Source organism: Diceros bicornis, unplaced genomic scaffold, assembly GCF_020826845.1.
Source record: "Diceros bicornis minor isolate mBicDic1 unplaced genomic scaffold, mDicBic1.mat.cur scaffold_156_ctg1, whole genome shotgun sequence".
Lineage (NCBI taxonomy): Eukaryota > Metazoa > Chordata > Mammalia > Perissodactyla > Rhinocerotidae > Diceros > Diceros bicornis.
In genome coordinates this window covers 484,534-507,606 of record NW_026691063.1, presented here as the reverse complement: position 1 = coordinate 507,606, position 23,073 = coordinate 484,534, and positions in this window count along the sequence as shown.

Below are 23,073 nucleotides of genomic sequence, written 5' to 3'. Positions count from 1 at the left end.
ATGCCCCGCAGTGCACTCATCTTCCTCCTGGGGATGTGCAGGTCATCTCCTGTGAACATTCTTGTACAAATCCTTTTTGTATGCTATTTAATTCCTTTATTAGCATTTAAGAGGCACACCTTTGCATTTTTTAGTGGTTGGTCCAGATTACAATATGCATCTTTAACAGATCACAGCCTACCTAGACTTAATAATGCACCAGTTTAATCAATGTAAAATATGGAAGACTTGCTACAGAACGGGTCAATTTACCTCTGTCTGTCCTTTGTGCTATTGTTGTCATAAATTTTACATCTTCCCATGTTATAAATCCCACAATACAATGTTATAATTTTTGTTTTAAATAGTCATAGGTCTTTTAAATAAATTAACAGAAAAAAGTAAAGTATTTGGAGGCAGATGATTTGAGGCTCTGCAAATGTACTGTTTCTTCTTTAAGTTTCACCTACAGTTTTTGCATTCATCAGTCAGCCTTACCCACAATAATTATTACTGTGGTGTTCTAGTGGCAATTTTCTATTTCATGCTATCCAGCCGCGTTTATTATTTGGAATTCTGGGAGGAAGTTTCCCTCCCTCCCTCTCTCTTCCTTCTTCCTTTCTTTCTCTCTTTCTTTTTTACTCCTCTTTCTTTCTTCCTTTCTTATTTAATCTATTTTATGTCAGTATAGACTCATGGATATTTATTTGATTCTCTGTGTAATGATCCAATGCTACCATTATTTATTATGTTGCTCACAGTTTTCCAGCTTGAGCTATTGGGAAGTCTTTCAGATTGATTCCTTTTGACACACCTCATCATTTTCTGTGTTTTATTTAAATCACTTTCCTACTTTCTGGCACTACAAGATGATCCAGGCTCATCTTTTATTTTCCATGTCCAGCCCTGGAATTAGCCATTTCTCCAAGAAAACCTGGTTCTTTTTATTGGAGAATGATATTTAGAAACCAAGATCTGGGAGCTATGTGTGCTCATTGATACTAGGGTGTCACTGCTTCTAGACCCTCTCAGCAGAGTTTGGAAATGTATGTATGAATATAAACTCAGGTATACACATCTATCTATCAATCTACCAACCTATCAATCTATCCATCTATCTGGATAGATATATTAGAAGAGACATGGTTTCATACTGATACTTCCAACTCCTATCCAGCACCACAGAGTTTATTCTAGCATTCTCCTTTTGTTTATTTTTAACTTCTTTCACCAACAGTGAGAAACTTAACTCCAGTTAGCTACAATATATTTACTAATGTGTCAACTAGTTTCAGAATTGCTAACCCATACCTTTATGAAAAAAATTTACCACCTGGATTACAGTGTGTCCAGTACTTTTGTTTTACAGTATCCCATCAGCATACTGTTTTCCAAAGTAACTTAGGTCAGGACCTTTCATCCCCACGCCTTCTGTGTGGTTATGTCACATGCTTGTAATACAGTGAGATTCATTTGTCACTGCATTCCATATGTGTTCCCCAGCATCCTGATTGATTTTTAAAATGTGCAGAGTAAAATTCACTCTTTGTGGTGTACACTTCTATGGGTTTTGACAACTTTATGGTCGTGTATCCACCTCCACAGTACCATACAGAGCTGTTTTTTTCACCCCCCAAAATTCTCTCATACTGTCCGTTTGTAGTCAACCCCTTCCCCCATTCCATCCCTTGGCAACCACTGATCATTTTCCATCTCTGTAATTCTGACTTTTCTAGAACGTCATATAAATGAAATCATATACTGCATAGCCTTTTGAATTGGGCTTCCTTCACTTAGAGAAATGCAGCCAAGATTCATCCATGTTGTTGTGTAAATCAAGAGTTTATCCTTTTTATTGCCAAGTAGTATTCTAATGTCCCAATTCACCACAGTTTCTTTCCCCATTCACCTGATGAAGGACATTTAGTTTATTTCTAGCTTGTGGCAATTGTGAATAAAATGGCTATGAAGATTCACACAAAGATTTTTGTTTAAACATTAGTTTTCAATTTTCTTCAGTAAATCCCTAGGAGTGGGATATCTGAGTCATATAATAAGTGTATGTTTAACTTTACAAGAACCTATTAAACCGTTTTCCTAATGCAACTATCATGTTGCATTCCCAGTTCTAGTTGCTTCTTGTTCTCACCAGCACTTGGTATTTACAATTTTATTTTTTATTTTAGCCATCTACTAGGTGTGTGGAATACTATTGTGGCTTCTGCCTCCTCTTTGAAAGTGAGATCTGCTAAATATAGAATCCTGTGTTGACTTTTGGGTTTTCTTTCTGCACTTGAAAGATGTCGTTTTGTTGTTGAGTTGTCTCTTTTGTTTTTGATAATATATCATCCATCATTCACATTATTTCTCCCTGTATGTAGTCTTCCCCTGTATATATGGATTTCCCTGACTGCTTTCAAGATTTTTGTTTTATCTTTGGATTTTAGCAGCTTGACTATCATGTGCTCAGGGGTGGTTTAATTTGTATTTTATTTTGTGGGTTTCCTGACTTTCTTGGATCTAAAATTTTAGATTTTCAACCAAATTTTGGAAATTTTATGCTATTACTTATTGATTTGCCTTTCTGCCTCATTTAATTTTTCTGTCTCTCTCCTCTCTGCTGGAAACTCAATCATCTCACAGGTAAGGTTCTCTTCATTTTTCTTCAAAATTTTTACATTCTTTTGTTCAGACTGGAAAATTTATATTGCTCTCTCTTCATGTTTCTTCTACTGTCTCTAATGTACATGTAAACTCAAAAGTATTTTTTTTATTTCATCTTCCTATTTGGTTCTTTTTTGTAATTTCCACTTCTCTGCTGAGTTTCCACATCTGTTCATTCATTATGAGAATATTTTTCTTTACCACCATGATCATCTTTATAATAGCTATTTTCTTATCCTTGTCTGCTAATTGCAACACCTTGGGGAGAGTTTCTACTGCCGGCTTTTGGTCATACATGGATTACATTTTCCTATCTCTTCAAATTTCATGATTTTTTAAACTGTCTACTGGAAACCATGAATGATAGTTATAGAGACTCTGGATTCTATTGTATTACTTTGAAGAGTGCTGTTATTTTTCTAACAGGGAGTTAACATGACTAGACTGAAACTTCAATCTTCTCTCCTTTACAGTGGGCATAGCTGAAATCCTCGATCAGTTCTTTCATCTACCAATTGCTGTTTTTACACTAGGCTCTCTGGGGCCTACCCTGCATGTGTGTTGTTCAAAGATCTGCCCATTGGGTGTGTGTGTGAGGGAGACTTACATATATATTTTGAGATTTTCCTCTTTGTGTCTCCCTCCATTCCAGATTTTCTCCCCTAACTTTCCAGCTACTCTGTCAGTCCCAAAATATATCCTCTAACATTACAAGTAAGACGGTAGTTTTTCCCTTATGTGGGCCATGTACAGATTTTGGAATGCTTTGAGGCAAAAGAATCAAGCTTGCAAATATCTCCTGGTGCAATTCCCATCATTTAAGGGAAGACTCCCTCACAGTTCTGGTTGCTTTTGTAAGAGATTTATACATACACACATATACACATTTATTGTATGTGTACTACATATAAATACATGATTCTATATAAATATATATAATACTTTATGCAGATTTTATCATTGTTATCTGTTAGAACATTAGTTCAACAAGCTACTCCACCATTCCTGGAAGCAAGACCTCGGTTTTGTTTCTTTTTTGTATTTTATATAAATGGAATTAAAAAATGTATAGCCTTTTGAATATAATTTCTTTTATGCAGCCTTATGGTTAGGATATTTATCCATGCTATTGCATGTAGCTACTGTTTGTTCATTTGTTGAAAATAATTAATTTTTTTAAATGGTCATAAAATATGCATAACATAAAACTGACCATTTTAACCATTTTTAAGTGTACAGTTCAGTGACATTCAGTGCATTCACATTATTGTGTAGCCATAACCTCCAACCATCCACAGAACTATTTTCACATTTCACTGAAACTCTGTGCCCATTAAGCAACAACTCCCTGTTATCCCTCCCTCTTGCCCTTGGGAACCACCATTCTCCTTTCTATTCCTATGAATTTGAGTACTCTAAGTACCTTATATGAGTGGAATCATACAGTATTTTTCCTTTTGTGGATGGCTTTATTTCACTTAGCATAAAGTCCTCAAGGTTCATCCATGTCATAGCATGTGTCAGAATTTCTTCCTTTTTAAGGGTGAATGGTATTCCACTGTCTGTACACACCACTGTTTTTTTGTCAATTCATCCGTTGATGGACACCTGGCTTTCTTCCAGCTTCTGGTTATTTTGAATAATGCTGTTAAGAACATGGGTGTACATATATGTCTATACCTCTGCATTCAATTCTTTTGGGTGTATGTCCACAAATGGTGTTCTGAGATTCATTTTTTCACACGTGGGAGGGTTCCCCACACCTCCAAAAAGCAATTCTTGGAATGCCAGCTGGTCGTCAGATAATTCAACTCAATTTGATGCTATCAACCCAGAGATACATCAGATTCCCCAGGTTGAGGACTCAGTCCTATAAGACTGCACCCCCACTCAACCTCACCTCAATTTCAGATGCCAGTTAGAAGCCCAGGCTCTTACTTGTACTTCTGACTGACTGGCTATAAACCAGAGGTTCCCACAACCTCCTCATTGGGTTTGATTAATTTGCTAGAGTGGCTCACAAAACTCAGAGAAACGTTTACTAGATCACCAGTTTAATATAAAAGGATATAACTCAAGAAAAGCCTGATGGAAGCAGTGCATAGGGAAAGGTATGTGAGAAGGGGCACAGAGCTTTCATGCCATCTCCAGGTTCACCACTGTCCAGGCACTCCTTATCATTGCCAACCTGGAAGCTCTCTGAAGCTCCTTCTATTGGGATTTTTATGGAAGCTCCCTCATGTAGGCATGATCAATTACTAACTCAGTTTCTGGCCCCTCTCCCCCCTCTGGAGGATAAGGGGTAGGGCTAAAAATATCAAGCTTCTAATCAGGGCTTGGTCTTTCTGGTGACCATCCAGGAGCCATCCAGGAGCCTAACCAGAGTTGCCTCAATAAAACAAAAGATTCTCCAAGTGTTCTTATCACTTAGGAAATTACAAGGGGTCTTACCCTGTGGCTTAGCACTTAAGTGCGCATGCTCCGCTGCTGCCAGCCCAGGTTCGGATCCTGGGCGCGCACCGACGCACCGCTTGTCTGGCCATGCTTAGGCCACATCCCACATACAGCCACTAGAAGGATGTGCAACTATGACATACAACTATCTACTGGGACTTTGGGGGAAAAAATGGAAGAGGCTTGGCAATAGATGTTAGCTCAGAGCCGGTCTTCCTCAGCAAAAAGAGGAGGAATAGCACGGATGTTATCTCAGAGCTGATCTTCTTCTTCAAAAAAAAGGCAATTACAAGGGTTTTAGGGGCTCTGTGTAAGGGATGGTGTCAAAGACAAATATTAGAATAAGAGATGCTCCTATTGTTCTTATCATTTAAGAAATCACAAAGGTTTTAGCAGCTCATTGCCAGGAACTGGAGGCAGAGATTTATAAATATTTTTTCTATTATTTCAGAACCCATAAGTGTAATTGCTAGATAATATCGTAATTCTATTTTTAATTTTTGAAGGAACTGCCATACTGTTTTCCACAGTTTTATATTCTCACCCTCATTGCACAAAGGTCGCAATTTCTCAACATCCTTGCCAACACTTGTTATTTTTTGATTTTGTGATAGTAACTATGCTAATGGGTGTGAAGATGTATCTCGTTTTGGTTTGATTTTGCATTTTCCTGATATTTAATGATGTGGAGCATCTTTTCATGTGTTTACTGGCCATTTTATATCTTCTTTGGAGAAAAGTCTATTCAAGTCCTCTGTGCACTTTTAAATTGTGTTTTTTTTTTATTGCTGGGTTGTAGGAGTTCTTTATATATTCTAGACATCAATCCCTTATCAGATATGTGATTTGCAAATATTTTCAACCATTCTGTGGGTTGCCGTTTTACTCTGTTGATAGTACCTTATGATACAGAAAACTTTTACATTTTGATGAAGTCCAATTTGTTATTTTGTTGTTGTTGTTGCTTATGTCTTTGGTGTCATATTAAAGAAAGCATTATTGGCAATGGCATTTGGACCCAATGACATGTAGCTTTTACCCTGTGTTTTCTTCTAAGGATTTTATAGCTTCAACTCTATCATTTAGATCTTTGATCCATTTTGAGTTAATTTTTGTATATGATGTAAGGTAAGGGTCCAACCTCATTCTTTTGCATGTGGGTATCCAGTTTTCCAGCACGATTTGTTGAAAAACTTATCCTTTCTCCAATGAATGGTCTTTGCACCCTTGTCAAAAATCATTTGACCATATATGTAAAGATTTATTTCAGGGATCTCTATACTGTTTCATTAGTATATTGTGTGTATTTATGCCAGTACTGTGCTGTTTCGATTATTTTGTAGTAAGATTTGAAATCAGAAAGTGTGAGTTCTCTAACTTTGTTCTTCATTTTCTAGATTGTTTTGGCTATTCAGGGTCCCTTGAGAGTCCATATGAATTTTAGTATAGACTTTTCTATTATTGCAAAAATTTCATTGGAATTTTTAGATCCGTGAGTAAGTTGACTCTTAAGTATTTTACTCTTTTTGATGCAATTTTAAATAAAAATGTAAGGTTTTAAAATTTCTTTTTCAGATTATTTATTACTAATGTATAGAAGAACAACTGATTTTTGCATGTTGACTTTGTGTCCCACTACTGTGCAGAATTTATTAGTTCTAACAATTTTTTGAGCAATTTTTAGGGGTTTCAGCATATAAGATATTATATGCTGAAACCCCTAAACAAATATAATATTACTTCTTCCTTTCCAATTTGGATGCTATTTCTTTCTTTTTCTTGTCTAATTGCTTTGGCTAGAACTTCTAATGTCATGTTGAATAGAAGTTGTGAAAGTGGGCCTTCTTGCCTTGTTCCTGATCTTAGAGAAAAAGCTTTCAGTCTTTCACCCTTGAATATGATGTTCTCTGTGGATTTCTCTATATGGCTTTTATTATGTTGAAATAGCTTCCTTTTACTCTGAGGGCTTTTTAGTGTTTTTAACATGAAACCATGTTTAGTTTTGCCAAACACTTTTTCTGCATCCATCGAGATGATCATTTTTTTCCCTTCATTCTGTTAATGTGGTTAATTACATTGATTCATTTTCATATATTGAAACTTCCTTGTATTCCAGAAATAAATCCCACATAAAAGTGATGTATAATCCTTTTAATATGCTGCTGAATTTTGTTTGTTACTATTTTATTGAGGATTTTTGTATCAATATTCATGGTAGCTATTGACCTGTAGTTTTCTTTTCTCTTAGTGTCTTTGGCTTTGATATCAGGGTAGTGTTAACTCCATAGGATGACTTTAGAAGTATTCTCTCCTCTTCAACTTTTGAAAGAGTTTGAAAAGAATTGGTGTTAGTTAATTAAAAAAAGTTTTTGGGCCCAGGAATAAATTCAGCATAAAATAAATACAAATAAATATTTTTTTAAATGTGAAAAAGTTTTTTCCTAAAAAACATTAAAAATTATGCAAGTACATCATTTATCACTTTATTCCTAAAAAGTGTTTTTAACCTAATAGTAAGCATGAACACATTGTTAGAATTAAAATGACTCAAGTGTTAATTTTCTTCATTGCAAATTTTCTGACAAAAGTATATGATGCCATCATGTATGACATCTTTTATGAAAAAATGGTCATTATTTTGTAGTATTTGAGAACATTAAGAATTTTCCCAGTGGCCTCTGACAATACTCTGATATGCAAAGTTATCTTTTCAACATGTATGTCTTATTATCATCTTTCACAAATTAACAAACTCTGTCAGGTGTTAATTAATCAACTACTTTGCATATGATTCAGGTTCTCCACCATCAACTTCTCTACTCATCACGAAATTCTACAACTTCTGCAAGACTAACAATTTTACCTTACACTGTATTTATCTCATGTGGTTTAAAACATCCAAAATCATTGATAAACTGACCCTGCCCAAACTAAAGCATGGTGAATTATAAAAGATGGTCTCTGTTAAATGGGGAGGTATTTCATGTTGAACTTAATTTTATAAGTAGTCAATTTATTACAGTGTATTTTTCTGTTATGTATTTCACTTCTTTTTTAAAAGAAATGATAGTTGAGGGCACTTGGATAATAAAAATTTGAGAAAATAAGGAACTGATACACACTGTAAGCTTCAAATGTTTTCAAGCATAAGATACAATAAGAACTAATACCAAGAAATGGCAGAGGAAATAGAGATAAGAGGATGAAATTGCAAAACTGAATCTACAATTATATCTCAATGGCTACGGTTGTGGTGCCAAGAAGGTGGTGAAGTCAAAGAATTTGTATAGATGATAAACAGACTGCAAAGAAAAGACTGAAATTTGTGTGTGTGTGTGTGAGGAAGATCAACCCTGAGCTAACACCCATGCTAATCCTCCTCCTTTTGCTGAGGAAGACCGGCTCTGAGTTAACATCTATTGCCAATCTTCCTCCTTGTTTTCCCCAAAGCCCCAATAGATAGTTGTATGTCGTAGTTGCACATCCTTCTAGTTGCTGTATGTGGGTCATGGCCTCAGCATGGCCGGAGAAGCAGTGCGTCGGTGTGCGCCCGGGGTCCAAATCCGGGCTGTCAGTAGCAGATTGCGCACACTTAACCACTAAGCCACGGGGCCGGCCCAAGACTGAAATTTTTATACAGAGAATTTTTACAGCGATATTACAGATAGAGAACAAGGAAGAGAAGTTGGAGTGAGAGACTATCTGTTCTCTTGAACAAAAAACCAATTTGCTGAAATCTTTATTCCCCTCTAAGACACTATCTTTACCTGCAAAATCTGAGCACTGAATCAATGTCACAATCCTCCTTTTCCATCCCTGGGGAACAGAGCAATTAAGCTCATCTGAAACCTCAACTGCCCATCCTGTGAAATAAAGCCGGCCATCCATTCTCACAGGGGAGCCAACTGGAGGTAGGATTTTTCGTTCTGAATTCAGCTCAACATCTTCAAAGAATTGTATCTGGCCTTCCTTATCCAGGGCTATCAATGAAGGGCTGGCTGGCTTTCAGAGAAGAGCAATTTACAGTCAGCTGAGACATTTTCTGTTGAGCTCTCTAGAGAAGGATGTGGGGCTTGTCAGTAAGAGTTGATTTCTATACGGGTTATAATTTTATTTTATTCAGAGATTTATAAAGAAATATACATGGTAAATATTACTTAATGTCAAGAAAAGAGGTTGTCTATTCTCTGATCATTTAAGCAAAATCCTCCTCTCAGGACCCACCCGTGGACAAAGCCCAGATTCAATCTCCAAGAGTCTGCCAGGCACTCTGTGGTTCATGGGAAGCCCTCAAGTTGGCAGCCTGTTCCCTTGTGTCCTGTGCTGGTACTTAATCTTCCATCTCTTCAGGGCACAACTAGACAGAGGCTTATCATATCCTAAAGGGACTTGACATTGGAGAAATAAACTTTTCATTATCTTTAGATTTTTACACTTTTCAAAAATTCTGTCAGGGCCGGCCCCATGGCTTAGCGGATAAGTGCATGCAGTCCACTGCTGGCGGCCTGAGTTCGGATCCTGGGTGCGCACCGACACACCACTTCTCTGGCCATGTTGAGGCCCACATACGGCAACTAGAAGGATGAGCAGCTATGGCATAAAACTATCTACTGGGGCTTTGGGGGGAAAAATATCTCTCAACATTTCCAGTAATTGTGCAGCAGTTTACCCAACACTAACGTTCTCACTACTAAAAATTAAAATAAATAAATTTTGAAAAGGAAAAAAGTGATCTTTGCAACTTTGTACAGAATCTATACAATGGGTGCATCTTTAGAAAGGGAGGAAAGATAACAAATTTAACTATTTTGGTTAGTTAACACAGTAAGTAATATATTTTATGTATTAGCAATTTTGAGATTATTTGTATTTAAAAATACTGCATCAAACTCCTAAATCATTGTATGTGGTAGAGTCTGCCATCTTCTTTGGCTGAACAATTATATACAGTAAGTCAGCCTAAATTCTTCCATTCCTGTATAATATTATATGTGGGTGGTAAAGGTTAGTTCTTATAGATTATTTGAACACGTGCATATCGCAAAATACAAGTGACCATTAAAAATTAAAGCATTCAACAAATAGAAGATTAGTTGATTCCCAGAAAAAGAAAACACTACTGTGACATTAAGGCTAAAATTGTCATAAAGGAAGCTAAAATACACTCAAGTCAAGCTTTTGCTGAAAAGTTAAATGGCTCATCTTTGAAACTTTATCAGGTTTATTATGTAAGCAAGATACTTTCAGAGCCTAGAATACAGAAAGTGCTTATTGATACGTAAGCATTGTGATCATTTATTTTGTAAATGTTAATATTACAGATATAATTCATTTTCTACTATATTCAGATTTTCAAGTTCTGCTAAATCTTAAGGCCACATTACTGGCAAGTTGGAATACCTCTAGACATCTGAAAAATATGAATCCTACACAGAAGCATATAAATTCTCTATTCATCAGGTTCTAAATTCTAAAACATTCTAAGCTTTTGGAACAATCCAATGACATTCCAAATTGACAGTAAGGCTGCATGTGCCACACATGATCCTATAGGAAGAGAATTCTAGATTTTAAATAGAGGAGATTGTGCACAAAAATAAAGTACATTTTCACATCTGAAAGGGGATTTCAAGAAATAAGGGACTCTCAGAACATGTGGTAAGCAGTAAATAACTTACCAAGGTCTCTCTAAAGGAGAACATATTGTGGAAAAAAAAGCTTCACATACAGAGAGCTAAAATGGCATCTCTGGAATCCTCACGATGAAACAGACACTCAAATACTTTTTCCTAAAATTTAAAATGTGTCTTATTCTCCAAACAAATACCACTTCCCTGCCTTTCAGCTTACCTGGGCATGGTGACATGTTGGAATCATTTTTCTATTTCATTGGCTCTTAAACTTGATGAGTACCAGAAGCACCTGGAGGCCTTGTTGAAACCCAGGTTGCCAGGCCCCACCCTAGAATTTCCAGTTCAGCAATTCTGCAGCAGCACGAGAGAATTTGCACTTCTGCCCAGTTCCAAGGTGATGCTGATGCTGCTGGTTCAGGGACCCCACTTTGAGAACCACAGACTAATTTATACCCTATATATAGTTACCAAATCCATTATTTTATCCCTTGCCTGCTACTTTTCCTTTATCACATCAGCACTTTAGCTGCGAATCTCCTCACCTAGCAATGGGAATACTTGGAGAGTTTAACAGCTGGTCCTTCTTTCTGGCTCAGTTCTCCCTCTTCCTCTCAAAACTATAGTCTCTTGCCAGGTAATTTTTCCTTAAACATCAGTTCATCATAGATCTTCCTTGCTCAAAAACTCATGGCTCTTATGCTGAACACAAGACATTTTAAATTCTCTACTTGGCTCATAAGGTCTGTAATAGCCCATAGAATGTGGACACCCTGTTCCTTACCCTGCCTGTTATACGGGAGTATGTGAGGATTACATAAGATACAGTCAGTTCTCGTTATGCACAGTGTGACATTCTATAAAGTCACTGTGAACACTGAATCAGTGAATATGACCCACTGCTCCTACAGGAAATGCAGGGTTAGGTTCCTGCAAGCTTTAGTCACATTTTCTTCAACTGATCAATACATAACCTTTTTCTCTGTCTGTTTCCCTTTAAAGTCACCTTATTTAATATATATTGTTGATATATTAACATTGAACTTAGACTAACAGCACTGTACCTCGTGTCTAAAAGAAGGTTGTCGAACACACATACTTTCTCCGTAAAGGCACGTCACAGCTTCTTGCCCTGAGGAACACCAGGCAGCATTGCAGCACTACACATGGGGGATATATTAAACAGGCAAGTCACTAACACAAGGCACAAAAAGATAACAAATGAGGCACTAACTGGACTGCAGGAAGGACACTTGTTTACAGTATGGGCTGAAACAACAAGGCAGAGCGTCACCTTGTTCCCCTCAGCTGGGAACATGCACTTCAAGTGAATCAAATTTTTCACCACTTTGCGCTTATCTGCAAATGGACATGAAAGCCCTGTGAGTGTTGATTTGGGGGCTGCCAGTACATTTTAGCTAGTAGGCAAGTGTGCAGACACGGAATCCACAAATAATGAGGATCAACTATTTTATGAAAGCATCTTTTCAAAACCAGAGTATTGTTCAGATATAAGAGCAATAATGATAACACAACAGCTAACATGTTAATGCCTACTATGTGCCAAGAGCTCTTCTAAATACTTTACTTAAGTTAATGCATTTAAATTTCACTAAAACCCTATGAGACAGGAGTTCTCAGTAGCCCCATTTTATAGATGAGGAAACTAAGGCTCAGAGAGTAAATACTTTGCACAGGTTCCCCAGTTAAAAGTAGGATAACTGGGATTGGTGCCGAGACACACTGGTCCAAAGCCCACAGCCTCAACCACTATGGTAGGAACGTGAGCGAATTTTCTACCACTCCCCAAAAAGCCCCTTCTGCTCCAGCCAGTGTGGTTTCCCACATACTTATTCACTCATCAAACATTTTCTGAATGCCTCCAAGGTGTCAGGTACTGTGTTTAGATACTGCAGGGACAAATAGAATGTCGACGCAAATATTGAATAAAAAATCTATAAAACCAAATTGGGGTGAGTTTATTATGAGCCAACCTTTGAGGACCATATAGCCCAGAAGAATCCTTTCACGAAGAAATGGAGCACTCCAAATAAGTGGGGTGTACAGAGTGGTTATATACCATCAAAGAGCATGTACCACATGTGATTGCAATGTCCCTTTTACAATAGCCTCGACATTGACATGTTGGCACGTGGATTGATGGACACTGTGGGTATCATGTCTGCTGTCTCCATGGGCGTGGCTGTTGTGTTAAGTTGGGTTGTCACAGGATGAGTGCAGCAATCAAATCCTAGCCTAGGGAGAAATGCTTATCCTTAAGGAAATGTCAATGTGGGGATGTTGTATTTACATTTTAAGGGCATTGCTTTTGTCTTTGGGACACGTTAATTGTTTAAAGCGGATATACAATGGATGAACAGAAGCTACAGGCCCCTTTTGGAAAAAAAAAACAAGATCAGGCCCAATTAGTTTTACACCAAATGGCTTCCTCATATGCTCCAATATATCCTATTGCTTGCCATTTATTTATGGTTTTCCCCCTTTTGATCTATAATCGTTCCATAGAAAACATTGATGATCAAAATATTGTCCCTTGGCACCAGGGTGCTTGCTGTCTGCCCTGGGATTATCATGTCCCTTGGTACCAGGCTTTTTTTATCTCATCTATTTGCCCAGTTGTCCACCGTGTAGGGAATTAATGGGATATTGTGGACAAGCAAAGAGGTATATATATATAAACAGAGGAAGCATTTCATGAGTTTTGGATAATTTTAGGTTGTTGCACAAAGATTGTATATGCGCCTTTTTTTTTAAATATATATATCCCCTTATGTACATTGTACACAATTATAGAACAAATACGGTAACAATGATAATAATTTAACATTTTTTTGAAAGATTAGTTTAAAATCAGATTTTAGGCATAGTCCTTATCAGAAAAGGAAATTTGTCCAAAGTTATAAGATTGATCGGCCCTCTCAAGTCGCTGAGCGATCATTACTCTATTTTGCATGACAGTCTTACAGCACTGAGTAAAGAAAACAACAATCAGTTTGAATATTATGATTAGTACAAGAATTTCAAGAAGTAATAGAAATAGGACATGCAATCCAGATCGAAAAAAGGAACCAATACCAGAAGGGAGCTGATGGTGCTCAGGGCAAGCTACCCCAGGAGGCACCACTCTGGTATGTGGATCATTTCGAGCTGAAGACAATAAGGACTCAGAGAACTCAGGAAGAATATTTGAGTTTCCCCTCCCAAACTGCCTAAAGAATTTAAAACAAAAGATCTGTTTCAGGAAGGAGTTATTATCATGATGGCTGTAAAGATAATGTAGGATAGAGGTTACAACAGGAAAGGTACCAAGCCCCTTTTATCAAAAACTCTATCTCTCCCTGACCACATTATCTATAGATGACTCTGAGAAGAGTTGTCAGGCAAACATTTGCATTTCTATCTCCATGTGAGTTGTCTTCTTGCCCTCTGAGGTCCCAGACCACTACCCACCCCCAACACCTTCCTCGCCTTTAGCTGCAATACTTAAGCGGGCAGCTTAGACAGAGGGACGAGTTGCTCATTTCTGAGTTCTCCCATGTATGTATGTTATTAGACTTGGTATTACTTTCTCAGGCTAACCTGTCTTGTTAATTATTTGGCCAGCCATAAGAACCTTGAGGAAAAGGGCAGAGGGAGATTCTCCCTCTCTCCCGACAGAGCCAAGCAAACAAATCAAGGCTGGGTGGAGGATCACTTATGGCATTCACCTGTTTTTTCATGTGCTTTAGTAGAGATGACACATTGGAAGACTGGTCAGGTATAAAAACACAGCATTCGGTTTGAATGATCGTGCACGTACCACCTTGGGATGCTGTAAGAATATCTAAGGCCATTCTCTTTTGAAGCACAGCTGTTCTCATTAAAGACATTTCAGTATTTAATAAAACTATTGTTGCCTGACAATCGTTAAGGGCTTTTTGAGTACATTTTGTCAGAGCCTGTCTATGTGATATGACATCTTCTAGCCCCAAGGAAGGAGCAAATATAGCTGTTAGGTGGTCATACTAGTGAAATACTGAACGAGCCCATCTGGCCTTAAGGAGAGGCAGATTGTCAACAGATATTAGCTCTGGGCAAATCTTTCCCTGTATCCAAAAGAAGCCCAGAGTGCAGCACCCTAGCCATCCTGGTGGCAGCCAAGGCCAGAGGTTTGTTCCACATAACCACTGAGTTCAATTAGGAGCCGTCCAATACAAGCTTGGTCTTCGAGACCGGTCTGTTCTAAATCAATCACGTTTTTTAAGTATAATAGTATCCTGACATGACTTCAGCAGGGTATCCAGCCCATCTTTTGAGTGTAATTTGGTAGATTTTGTTTGGAATGATTTCTCTGTTCCCAACATGAAGGTGCCGGTATGTTTAAAGATCCAAGGCTAGAAGTAAGCCAAACATATCCATCCCAAATTTGTGTGAAACCTTCCATAGTTTTTATTGTAATGTCTTGTTTCTTTTGTTTATCTGCAATTTGTTGGGATAACCGGATGGTTTGAGTAACAGAAAAAGAATAACCATAACCTGTATTATTAATGGTATGCGTTATTGGCCATGTTTCAGGATCATAATTAGTAATATCAGATGAACTGCAAACATTAGAACTAGATCTTTGTATCACAATAAATTGCTTTAGAGCTTTCCAATCTGTGCCTCGAAAGGGAAAGACCCACCAAGGGTCTTAGAAAGTGGAAGTTGGCCACATAACCAACAAGTAAACTGATTTTCATGTGTAGCAAAGAAATGTGCCCATTGCAGAAAAACATTGTCTTCAGAGGTCCATTGAGATGTAGATTGGAAAAACAAACATAGCTTTAGGAAAACCTTACATGGCATTTTCTTTTTGGTGATTAAGAAAAGGTTGTGTAATTAGGTTCTAATCTATCTTATAAAGTTGAAGGGTAAAGTATTGGTGTAGGAAAATGGTAAGGCAATATAGATATTGATTATTTTAGCAATTACATAAAGCTTAAACTTTACGAGGGTTTACATGAAGAGATATAAAGTTAGGCATACAGGCCTGGTCCGGAGTCTTGGGACAGCTGTCTACAACAGATGTTGTCTTCTTCTCATCCTGGTTTGGAAATGTTCATCTTGGTCAGTCGAAGTCAGGTGTCAGAGACTACAGTTGAAGTCCATTCAGGTGGAGAAGACTTTTATGAATGAGAAATGTGAGTCCATGAGTCTACGCCTTTAAATTTTGCAGCACATGGCTTGGTTAAAAGCACCTGATATGGTTCTTTTCAACGGGGCTGCAAAGAGTCTTTGCTCAGATGTCTTTTCCAATAAACAAAATCTCCAGGTTGTACTCCATGATCCTTAAGGTCTTCTTCACCCGGGAGCTTAGTGTGAAATGAATTAGCCACCAATTTCTCATTTCTTTTAGGAGCCACAATGAGACCTTGACAATAATGTAAAATATCTCCTTTAAGTAAAGTTGGTTCACACATTTCTTTGTCAAATTGCATGGGTCGTTCAGTTATTATTTCCAAAGGAGACAGTCGATGTTTACCAAAGGGCATAGAACTAAGACTGAGAAGCAGAAGAGCCTTTGGCCATGAGGGATTAAATGCTTCTGAAAGCTTTGCCAATTGAATTTTGAGGGTGCCATTAGTTCTTTCCATCAATCCTGAGGATTGGGGATGGTAAACGCAGTGGAAATGCTGCATTATTGGTCAACTATTACAAATAGATTTAATTATTTGTCCAGTGAAATGAGTTCCCCGGTCACTATGTAACTCGGTAGGAATTCCCCAAACAGAAATTATTCTAATAGTAATTTTCCTATTGTTAGAGCCGTTGCTCTTCTGCAATGACAGGCCTCAACCCAATGTGAGACCATACAGATCATTACCAAGATGTATTTATATCATTGAGATGGTGGCATTTGGACAAAGTCCAATTGCCATACCTCAAAGGGTCTCTTAGGAAGGGGAAAGTGGCCTTGTGACCCATGAAGTAGTTTCCCTGGATTATATTTTGGGCATATAGCACAAGGAGTATAAGCTTTATGGGCCACTGTGGGAAAAAGTTTCTTAAAGTATTTTTTTCACCATAAAAATCATCTTTTCAAGTGCCCAGTGGGTTAGTTGGTGTATATGCTGGAGCAGTGGAAATTGTGCTCCAACAGATACTGTGGGTTTCCTATTGGGCCAAAACCATATCTATGAGGTGGTGTGAAAAACTCCCCCTTTTGAATACCATATCACTTTTTCTTCTCTCGTGGCCACTTCTTGGGCGTGTAGAAGGAAGTCTTTTACTGGGTTAGCAGAGTTAATAGGAAGCAGCAGGCATTCTCGAGGCTGGGTAGGGCAAGCCTTCAAGGCTGCTTGTTTAGCAGCTGCATCAGCAAGCTGGTTTCCTGTAGCTTCCAAAGTATCAGATTTGGAATGCCCTGGCATTTTAATAGTCGTTAGTTGTCTTGGTAGCTGTATGGAATTTAATAATTCTGCAACCTGTTTCCCATTCTTTATAGGCTTACCTGAAGAGGTTAAAAGTCCTCGTTGTTTCCACAGCATTCCCAAATCACGTGTTACTCTGAAAGCATGACGGCTGTCAGTGTAGATACTTGCTACCTGGTCTCTGGCCAATTGACAAGCTCGAGTTAAAGCAATTAACTCAGCTTGCTGTGCTGACTTTAACTCTGGTAAATAAGAACTCTCGATTACTTCTACTGAGGACGTTACTGCCTATCCAGCCTGATAATGTCCTTGTTCATCCTTTGAGTAAGATCCATCTGTAAACCAAATTAGATCAGCATTATCAATGAGAGTTTCTTGCAAATCATTCCTAGGAGTAAGTAGATAATTAATTAACAAAACGCACTCATGGGCATCTTTTTGTGATGCTGGAAGTAAAGTTGCAGGGTTAAGATAATTACACCGAGCTAAGGTAATATTAGGAGCAGAGACCAACAGAACTTCATAGGAGGCTAGCCGGCTGACAGAGTAATGCTGAGTGTGATGAGAATTTAGGAGAGATTTGACTGAGTGAAGAAGATAGATAGTCAAAGGAATCCCCATCACTATTTCTTCAGTGGTCTTGCATAAGAACGCTGTTGCTGAAATGGCTCTAATACAAGGTGGAAGCCCTTTTGCCACTGAATCTAACTGCTGACTATAATACCCTATAGGTCGATGTCGACCTCCGTGTTTTTGAGTTAAGATACCTAAGGCATTTCCTTTATCTTCATGTAGGAAGAGGAATAACGACAAGCTGTAATTAGGATGTCCTAACGCTGGTACTTGGGCCAAAACAGACTTGAAGGTAGTTACTGCCTTCTCTCCTTCTGGTGTCCATTCAATTAAATCAGGCTGGTCAGACTTAGTAACATATGTAAGGGCTGGGCAATAAGTGAAATGTTAGGTACCCAGTTCCTGCAATATCCAGTTAGTCCTAGGAATCCTCTTAACTGTTTCTTTGTCTTAGGGAGAGTAAAAGCCAGGATTCTTTTAATCCTTTCAGAATCAATCAACGGTCCATCTTTAGATATCAAGTGTATTAGATATTTTACAATAGGCAGGCAAAAATGTAATTTGTCCTTGGACACTTTATGCCCCTTAGATGCTAGCTGTTGCAATAGATAAATTGTGCCCTTCTGAGAACCCAACTTAGTGTTTGAACACAAGAACAAATCATCCACATATTGAATTAAAGTGGAGTCATTAGGGAATTCTGTATTCACTAAGTCAGCCTTGAGTATCCGGGAAAAATAAGTGGGGCTTTCAGTCTAGCCCTGTGGCAACACTGTCCTGGTATCCTGGCGATCTTCCCACGTGAAGGCAAAAAGATATTGACTATCCTTTTCCATGGAAATGCTAAAGAAGGCACTGCATAAATCAATGACTGAGCAATAGCAGCTGTTAGTTGGAATGGTTGAGAGCAAAGTGTGTGGGTTAGGACCCACAGGATGTCGGGGAATCACGATATTATTTATAGCTCTCAGATCTTGAACAAATCTCCCGCCTTTCCCATTCGGCTTTTTTACGGGCAAGATAGGTATATTACAGGGACTAGCACAAGGAAATATAAGTCTCTTTTCAAGAAATTCCTGAATGATAGGCCTCATCCCATTTAATGCTTCTGGTTTAAGTGGATATTGCCGAATATTAGGTAGACGTTTAGAGTTGTCAACAGTCACCTTAATAGGAGTAGCTGATTTAATTTTCCGAATATCTGAAGGGGATGATGACCATAATTATCTAGACACTTGTGATAACAGGTCATCAGTTTTCTCTTCTTCTATTTGAGTCATTGATTTCACAGTCATCAACCTTTCAGCAATTACATTCTGGTCAGCATCCCGATTTTCTGAATCCAGAAGCATTTTGCCCTTTTGTGAAAAGGCAATATGGGTGTTGTATGCTTCTAAAAGATCTCGTCCAATCAAATGAATTGGAGCACATTTAACCAGAAGAAATATATTTTTTCCTGTGATGGTTCTTAATTGAAAAATGATTGGTTCTGATTTAAAAACCTGCATTGGAAAATTCGAAACACTTACCATTTGAACTGTCTGTTTACTCCGAGGGAGAGGGCAATGAATAAGGGTAGGGCTGAGGACAGATAAGGTAGCCCCGCTATCTACTAGGGCCTTTAAAGTTTCTCCTCTAATAGTTATCTCAATTTTCCCTAAGGCATTTGTGAGGAGGAGGGGAAATGCCCTCTCGTAATCCTCTGAGCAGCCTAATTCCTGTTTATTGCTGTCACGCCCTAAGTCCCATTTGACTTTACGGCAGTGTCCTTTGAAATGACCAGGCTTTTTGCAATAGTAACAGACAAGGTCATTTCGTTTCTGGTTAGATTTGAAAAGGTTTGCTTTTGTTGGGGCACTAAGCTGTTGTAGCTGTATACTCATAAGCTTAGTGGCCTTTTTGTTTTCTGTAATGTTTTAGATAATTTATCTGTAATAGTGACAAGAGCACTAGCATGCATTAAAGTGCAATCCAGTTCATGTCTCTTAACTAACTTTGCTAATTCCTCATCTAATCCTTCTAAAAAAATTGAATTGAAAATTGAATCATTCTGGTGATCCTCAAAACTTTCAGGAGCCATCCCAGAGTGCTGTTTGAATGTTTTCTCAAGCCTTTCAAAATAATCAAAGATAGATTCCTCGGGTCTATGCTTACATTACTGGAATTTAGCACCATCTATCTTCCTGGAAAAAATTACTGGAATGGCTTTGTGTAAGTTTTGAGTGATATCCCTACACTCCTTAAGGCCATGAGGCTCATGCCTATGGAAATCCTCCAGGGGGTCTCCAATCTGCCTCTTTTATCCATTCATTTGTTTTGTTCTCAGACACCAGCAAATGCACAAGCTGATATAAATCTGAACATCCTGGTGCATATGTTCTAACAATTAAGTCAAATTCTCGAGCAAACCCTAAAGGATCTTGCAAAGGGTCTGGGAAGCCCTTTGTCAAATTCTTAAGTTCAGTTCTAGTCCAGAGAGTATACACAAGAGCAGGCTCACCTCTCCCAGTAACAGGTTTCTCCTTAAAGGGAGCCACTATAACTTTAGGTCTTTCAGTATCTGCCCCTGAGTGTTACTCCTTGTTTTCTCTAGGGGTGGAGGAGGAGGGAAAGGTGCAGGAGGAGGAGATGAGCTCTGAGGTGCCAAAAGCGGTGGCGGTGGAGGAGGTAGAGGAGGTGAGGGGGGTGGACAGCTTCTGACTTCTTATCTCTCTTTAATTCAGAAAGAGTCTCTGTCAATTTACAGTTAGTCTCCTGTAAAGAAGTCATTTTACCATTATGACGCTTTGAAGCCTCTAAATGCCAAGCACATAAACTTCCCCTTCTTTTGTTTTGGTTTTATTGCCAGCTTTTTCAACCTGTGCACGCAAAGTCAGTAGTTTTCAGAAGTCAAACTTTCCCCATTTTGGCCATTTATGACCTAAGTCATCCTTGGTTAATCTCTCCCATTTAGTTAAATATTTGCAAGCATTGTTGCGGTATGTATTATACATGAAACCCGCTGCAGTCCCAGTGGGGGGTTGTCCTTCCGTGAGCCAGCTGGCTTTTGAAGCACGGCTTCCCATTTTCTTTTAGTTCTGTTTGTTTGTTTGTTTTTTATAAAGTCTGAACAACTTCTAGGAACTATGTAGTGGGTCACAAGTGTGCTGCTTTGAGTGTTACTCCCCAAAGGAATGTCAGAATCACTCTCTTATGTGTCTCAGTTTCTCCCGCCGGCAGTCTTAAGACCACTGTCAGGGTTGGGAGTGTGGGTGACCAACACTTAGGTGCACGTCCTGGGACGAAGCTATAATTAATTAAGGTGAATGATAGTGGAACGCCCTATAGGACCACTACACGTTGTGAGGTTCACCTCTGACACTCCTACTGAGGATTTTCAGTCACACAAAAAATGCCTTTTCAGTCGGAAGGAGCAATGTCCCTTTTTTTTTTTTTTTTTGATTTTTTATTGATATTTTAATGGTTTCTAACATTGTGAAATTTTGGGTTGTACATTTTTGTTTGTCCATCACCCCATATATGACTCCCTTCACCCCTTGTGCCCACCCCCCACCCCCACTTCCCGGGTAACCACAGTCCAGTTTTCTCTGTCCATGTGTTGGTTTATATTCCACATATGAGTGAGATCATACAGTGTTTGTCTTTCTCTTTCTGGCTTATTTCACTTAACATAATACGCTCCAGGCCCATCCATGTTGTTGCAAATGGGACGATTTTGTCTTTTTTTATGGCTGAGTAGTATTCCATTGTATATATATACCACATTTTCTTAATCCACTCGTCAGTCGAGGGACACTTAGGTTGCTTCCACTTCTTGGCTATGGTGAATAATGCTGCAATGAACATAGGGGTGCATAAGCCTCTTTGGATTGTTGATTTCAGGTGCGTTGGATAGATTCCCAGTAGTGGGATGGCTGGATCATAGGGCATCTCTATTTTTAATTCTTTGAGGAATCTCCATACCGTTTTCCATAGAGGCTGCACCAATTTGCATTCCCACCAGCTGTGTATGAGGGTTCCTGTTTCTCCACATCCTCTCCAACATTTGTTGTTTTTTGTCTTGGTGATTATAGCCATTCTAACGGGCGTGAGGTGGTATCTTAGTGTTGTTTTGATTTGCATTTCCCTGATGATTAGTGATGTTGAGCATCTTTTCATGTGCCTATTGGCCATCTGTATATCTTCCTTGGAGAAGTGTCTGTTCATTTCCTCTGCCCATTTTTTGATCGGGTTGTTTGTTTTTTTGTTGTTCAATTGTGTGAGTTCTTTATATATTATGGAGATCAACCCCTTGTCAGATGTATGTTTTGCAAATATTCTCTCCCAGCTGGTTGGTTGTTTGTTCATCTTGATTCTGATTTCATTTGTCTTATAAAAGCTCTTTAGTCTGATAAAGTCCCACTTGTTTATTTTTTCTTTAGTTTCCCTAGTCTGGGTAGGCATGTCATCCGAAAAGATTCCTTTAAACCCAATGTCAAATAGTGTGTTGCCTATATTTTCTTCTATGAGTTTTATAGTTTCAGGTCTCACCTTCAGGTCTTTGATCCATTTTGAGTTAATTTTTGTGAATGGCGATAGCACATGGTCCACTTTCATTCTTTTGCATGTGGATGTCCAGTTTTCCCAACACCATTTATTGAAGAGACTTTCCTTTCTCCATTGCATGTCCTTAGCACCTTTGTCGAAAATTAGCTGTCCGTATATGTGTGGTTTTATTTCTGGGCTTTCAATTCTGTTCCATTGATCTGTGTGTCTGTTTTTGTACCAGTACCATGCTGTTTTGATTACTATTGCTTTGTAGTATGTTTTGAAGTCAGGAATTGTGATGCCTCCTGCTTTGTTCTTTTTCTTTAGGATTTCTTTAGCTATTCGGGGTCTTTTGTTGCCCCATATAAATTTTAGTATTCTTTTTTCTATTTCTGTGAAGAATGTCATTGGGATTCTGATTGGGATTGCATTGAATCTGTAGATTGCTTTAGGTAATATAGACATTTTAACTATGTTTATTCTTCCAATCCACGTGCATGGGATATCTTTCCATTTCTTTATGTCATCGTAGATTTCCCTCAGTAATGTCTTGTAGTTCTCATTGTATAGGTCCTTCACCTCCTTGGTAAGATTTATTCCTAGGTATTTTATTCTTTTTGATGCAATTGTAAATGGTATTATCTTTTTGAGCTCTCTTTCTGTTAGTTCATTATTAGCATATAGAAATGCAACTGATTTTTGTAGATTGATTTTGTACCCTGCAACTTTGCTGTAGTTGTTGATTGTTTCTAACAGTTTTCCAACAGATTCTTTAGGGTTTTCTATGTATACAATCATGTCATCTGCAAATAGTGAGAGTTTCACTTCTTCGT